This window comes from Myotis yumanensis, unplaced genomic scaffold (assembly GCF_028538775.1).
Source record: "Myotis yumanensis isolate MYYU_CA2020_CCGP unplaced genomic scaffold, mMyoYum1.0.hap1 SCAF_4, whole genome shotgun sequence".
NCBI classification, from domain to species: Eukaryota; Metazoa; Chordata; class Mammalia; order Chiroptera; family Vespertilionidae; genus Myotis; species Myotis yumanensis.
In genome coordinates this window covers 62,192,735-62,198,242 of record NW_027223755.1, presented here as the reverse complement: position 1 = coordinate 62,198,242, position 5,508 = coordinate 62,192,735, and positions in this window count along the sequence as shown.

Here is a 5,508-nt window from a genome sequence, read left to right as displayed (position 1 = left end):
CGGATGATTAGTGACTTTGAGCATGTTTTCATATGTCTCCTGGCTTTCTGAATGTCCTCTTTTGAAAGGTGTCTATTTAGATCCTTTGCCCATTTTTTGATTGGATTGTTTATCTTCTTTTTGTTAAGTTGTATGAGTTCCCTATAAATTTTGGAGATTAAGCCCTTATCAGATATGACGTTGGCAAATATGTTTTCCCACGAGGTGGGTTTTCTTGTTGTTTTGTTGATGGTTTCTTTTGCTGTGCAGAAGCTTTTTATTTTGATGTAGTCCCATTTGTTCATTTTCTCTTTAGTTTCAACTGCCCTAGGAGCTGTATCAGTGAAGAAATTGTTTTGGCATATGTCTGAGATTTTGTTGCCTTTGTATTCTTCTAGAATTTTTATGGTTTCCTGTCGTACATTTAAGTCCTTTATCCATTTTGAGTTTATTCTTGTGTATGGTGTAAGTTGGTGGTCTAGTTTCATTTTCTTGCATATGTCTGTCCAATTTTCCCAACACCATTTATTGAAGAGACTATCTTGGCTCCATTGTATGTTCATGCCTCCTTTGTCAAAAATTAATTGAGCATATTGGTTCGGGCTAATTTCTGGACTCTCTATTCTATTCCACTGATCTATATGTCTGTTCTTGTGCCAGTACCAGGCAGTTTTGAGAACAGTGGCTTTGTAATACAGCTTGATATCTGGCATTGAGATCCCACCTACTTTGTTCTTTCTCAGGATCGTTGCAGCTATTCGGGGTCTTTTTTTATTCCAGATGAATTTTTGGAGAGTTCGTTCTAGATCTTTGAAGAAGGCCATTGGTATTTTAATGGGAAGTGCGTTGAATGTATAGATTGCTTTGGGTAGTATGGACATTTTAATGATGTTGATTCTACCAATCCAAGAACATGGTATGTTCTTCCATCTGTTTATGTCTTCCTCTATCTCTTTTTTCAACATCCTGTAGTTTTCTGAGTAGAGGTCTTTAACCTCTTTAGTTAAGTTTATTCCTAGGTATCTTAATTTTTTTGGTGCGATGGTAAATGGGATTGTTTTTCTGATCTCCCTTTCTGAAAGTTCACTATTGGTGTATAGAAATGCCTCAGATTTCTTGGGGTTAATTTTGTATCCTGCTACATTGCCAAATTCATGTATTAAGTCTAGTAGCTTTTTGATGGAGTCTCTAGGGTTTTGTATGTATAATATCATGTCATCTGCAAATAAGGACAGTTTTACTTCCTCTTTTCCAATTTGGATGCCTTTTATTTCTTCTTCTTGCCTAATTGCAATGGCTAATACTTCCAGTACTATGTTGAACAGGAGTGGTGAGAGTGGGCATCCCTGTCTTGTTCCTGTTCTTAGGGGAAATGGTGTTAGTTTTTGTCCATTGAGTATGATGTTGGCTGTGGGCCTGTCATATATGGCTTTTATTATGTTGAGGTATGATCCTTCTATTCCCACCTTTCTGAGAGTTTTTATCAAAAATGGATGTTGGAGTTTGTCGAATGCTTTTTCTGCATCAATTGATATGACCATGTGGTTTTTTTCTTTCAATTTGTTTATGTGATGTATCACATTTATTGATTTACGGATGTTGTACCATCCTTGCATCTCTGGGATAAATCCTACTTGGTCATGGTGTATGATCCTTCTGATGTACTGCTGGATCCGATTTGCTAAGATTTTGTTGAGGATTTTGGCATCTATGTTCATGAGGGATATTGGCCTGTAATTCTCTTTCATTGTGATGTCTTTACCTGGTTTTGGTATTAGGGTGATGCTGGCTTCATAGAATGAGCTTGGAAGCGTTCCTTCCTCTTGAATTTTTTGTAGTAGTCTGAGGAGGGTAGGTTTTAGTTCTTCCTTGAATGTTTGGTAGAACTCCCCTGTGAAGCCGTCTGGCCCTGGGCTTTTGTTTGCTGGAAGCTTTCTGATGACTGCTTCAATTTCTTCCATAGTTATTGGCCTATTGAGGTTTTTAGATTCTTCCTGATTGAGTTTTGGAATGTTGTATTTTTCTAGGAATTTGTCCATTTCCTCCAGGTTGTCTAGTTTGTTGGAGTAGAGTTGTCCATAGTATTGTTTAACAATCATTTGTATTTCTGTGGGGTCTGTTGTTATTTCGCCTCTATCATTTCTGATTTGGTTTATTTGGGACCTCTCTCTTTGCTTCTTGGTGAGCCTGGCTAGGGGTTTGTCAATCTTGTTTATCCTTTCAAAGAACCAGCTCTTGGTTTCATTGATTTTCTGTATTGTTTTTTTGGTCTCTATTTCATTGATTTCTGCTCTAATCTTTATTATCTCCTTCCTTCTGCTCACTCTGGGGTTTTCTTGTTGCTCTCTTTCTAATTCTTTGAGTTGTAGAGTTAGATGATTGACTACCATTTTTTCTTGTTTTTTGAGATAGGCCTGTAGAGCTATAAACTTTCCTCTCAGGACTGCTTTCATTGTGTCCCAGAGGTTTTGGATTGTTGTGTTTTCATTGTCATTAGTGTCCAGGATGTTTTTAATTTCTTCTTTGATGTCATCGGTAACCCAATCAATATTTAATAACATGCTATTCAGCTTCCAAGTGTTTGAGTATTTTGGGTTGTTTTTATTGTAGTTTATTTCTAACATTATGCCATCGTGGTCTGCGAAGAAGCTTTTTATGATTTCAATCTTCTTGAATTTGTGGAGACTTTGCTTGTGACCCAATATGTGGTCTATTTTTGAATATGTCCCATGAGCACCTGAGAGGAATGTATATTCCGCAGCTGTGGGGTGAAGTGTTCTGAAGATGTCAATTAAGTCCATCTGATCTAGTGAGTCATTTAGGGTTGCTGTTTCTTTGCTGAGTTTTTGTCTAGCGGATTTATCCAGTGATGTCAGTGGTGTATTAAAGTCCCCTACTATGATTGTATTGTTGTCGATCTCTCCCCTGATATCTTCCAGAAGTTTTCTTATGTATGTGGGTGCTCCTGCATTGGGTGCATATATGTTTACCAGGGTTATATCTTCTTGTTGTATTGATCCCTTTAGTATTATGAAGTGGCCTTCCTTATCTCTGGTTATGGCCTTCACTTTGAGATGTATTTTGTCAGATATAAGTATTGCTACCCCAGCTTTCTTTTCCTTTCCATTTGCGTGAAAGATATTTTTCCATCCCTTCACTTTCAGTCTGTGTGAGTCCCTTCTAATGAGGTGGGTCTCTTGTAGACAGCAGATGTATGGGTCATGTTTTTTTTATCCATTCAGCCACTCGATGTCTTTTGGTTGGAGCATTTAGTCCATTTACATTTAAAGTTATTATTGAAAGGTATTTGTTTGTAGCCATTTCTTTTTGTGTGTGTGTGTGTGGCTGTTTTCTTTCTGAGCTTGATATTTCTTCTTTTTACACCAGTCCCTTTAGCATTTCTTGCATGGCTGGCTTGGTGGTGATAAACTCCCTTAGCCCTTTTTTGTCTGTGAAGCTTCTTATTTCCCCTTCAATTTTGAATGATAGCCTTGCTGGATAGAGTATTCTTGGATTCAGTCCTTTGCTTTGCATCACTTTGTAGATTTCCGTCCATTCTTTTCTGGCCTGATGTGTTTCTGTTGAGAAATCATTTGATAATCTAATGGGAGATCCCTTGTATGTTACTTTCCGCCTCTCTCTTGCAGCCTGTAAGATTCTCTCTTTATCCTGAACATTTGCCATGGTAATTATGATGTGTCTTGGTGTGGGTCTTTTCGGGTTCACCTTGTTTGGGACTCTCTGGGCTTGTGTGACTTTTTTCTTCCCCACCTCAGGGAAGTTTTCTGATATTATTTCTTCGAATAGGTTTTCTAATCCATGTTCATCTTTCTGTTGTTCTGGCACCCCTATTATTCGTATGTTGTTTCGTTTCATGTTGTCCCAAAGCTCCCTTAGGCTCTCCTCCTGTCTTTTAATTTTTTTCTCCATTTGCCATACAGTTTGAGTGTGTTTTGCTTCCTTGTCTTCTAATTCACTAATTCGGTCCTCCGCTTCTCCCAGTCTACTGTTGATACTTTCAATGGAGTTTTTTATTGAAGCTATGTCACTCTTCATTTCTTCTTGGGACTTACTTAAGTTGTTGATTTTTTTCATCTGTTTCTTCTAGCTTCTTGCATAAGTAGTTGAGTTTTTCATCTGTTTCTTCTTGCTTCTTGAACATCTGGTGCATGTACTCTAGGAACCTTATTCTGAATTCTTTTTCCGTCATGTTGCATATCTCTGTCTCACTTAGCTGCTTTTCTGGCGAGTCCTCCTTTTCTTTCCTTTGGGGGTTTCTTTGCCTACCCATGTTTGATCTCGCTGACATATGTAGATGTTGAGATGTTCAGTGGCTGCTCCCTGGGTGGCAGGGGCTCCTTGGGTTGTGGTTGCTGCTCAGACGGTTGCGGTAGCAGCTGCTTTCCAGTTGGCAGCAGCTCCTCTGGTGGGTGTTGTTCACAGCTGTGTTGGCTCTTCTGGCTGGTGGGGGGAGGCTTCACGTACAGCTGCTGTTCCACAGACAGAGGGTGTGGTGATCAGGAGGCTGTGGTGATCAGGAGGCTGCGGTGATCAGGGGGCTGCTGTTGCTTGGATCTGCGGTCTGGGAAACGCTCCTCTCTTACCAGCACTGCATGGTCTGGGAAACGCTCCTCTCTTATGGGCACTGCATGGTCTGATCAGTTCCTCAGGATGCCCCCTTTAGTCTCAGTTCTCCGCAATCACAAAATCCAAATCTCAAATCTCCTGGCGCCAGCAAACCCGCGGAACTCCTTACCCCGGTCAGGGTCTGTGTCTGTCCCAAGAGACGCGGCTGTCTGCCATGCGGTCTCCCTCCGACCCGCTGGGCTCAGGTCTGGCCTACTTCATTCTTATAGTTAACCAAAGAGACTAAGAAAATTAGTGTAGTTTGGCTTTGCCTGGTTTTGACCTTTTATGACCTTTGTATGTAATGTTTTGTCACTTTTTTTTTTTTACGTGATAGTGTTTGTAGGATCCATCCATTTTGTTGTGTGTAACTCCACTTTATACAGTTTCATTGCTACAAAAAATTCTGTTGTGTGGACATAACACTGTTTATCCACTCTGCTATTGAAAGTATTTGCTTTGTTTCCAATTTGGGTCAATTACAAATTCTGCTGCCCAAATATTCTTGTACATGTGTCATTGCACACAACAAGTGCACATGTCCAGGGTACATACCTAGGAGAGGACGTGCTAGTATTCACATATTTTCAGTTATTAGGTGATGCCACATTCCAGAGGGGTTGAACTGATTCACATTTCCACCAGCCGAGTATGAAGGTCCTTACTGATCCATCATCTGTTTGGTTTTGATTGCCATGTAGTGGCATTGTTTCATGGTTTTTGTCTACATTCTCCAAAATAAAATAGGAAAGTACCATTTCATATGTTTATTGGCCACTTAGGAAATAATGGTTTTAAAGAGCTTTAAGCTAACAATTGTCCTCTCATTTCAGAGAAAAGAAAGAAGATAGACAGGAAAGGGTAGAGAGGATCGCCACAGTTGCCCCATGGATTACAGCATTG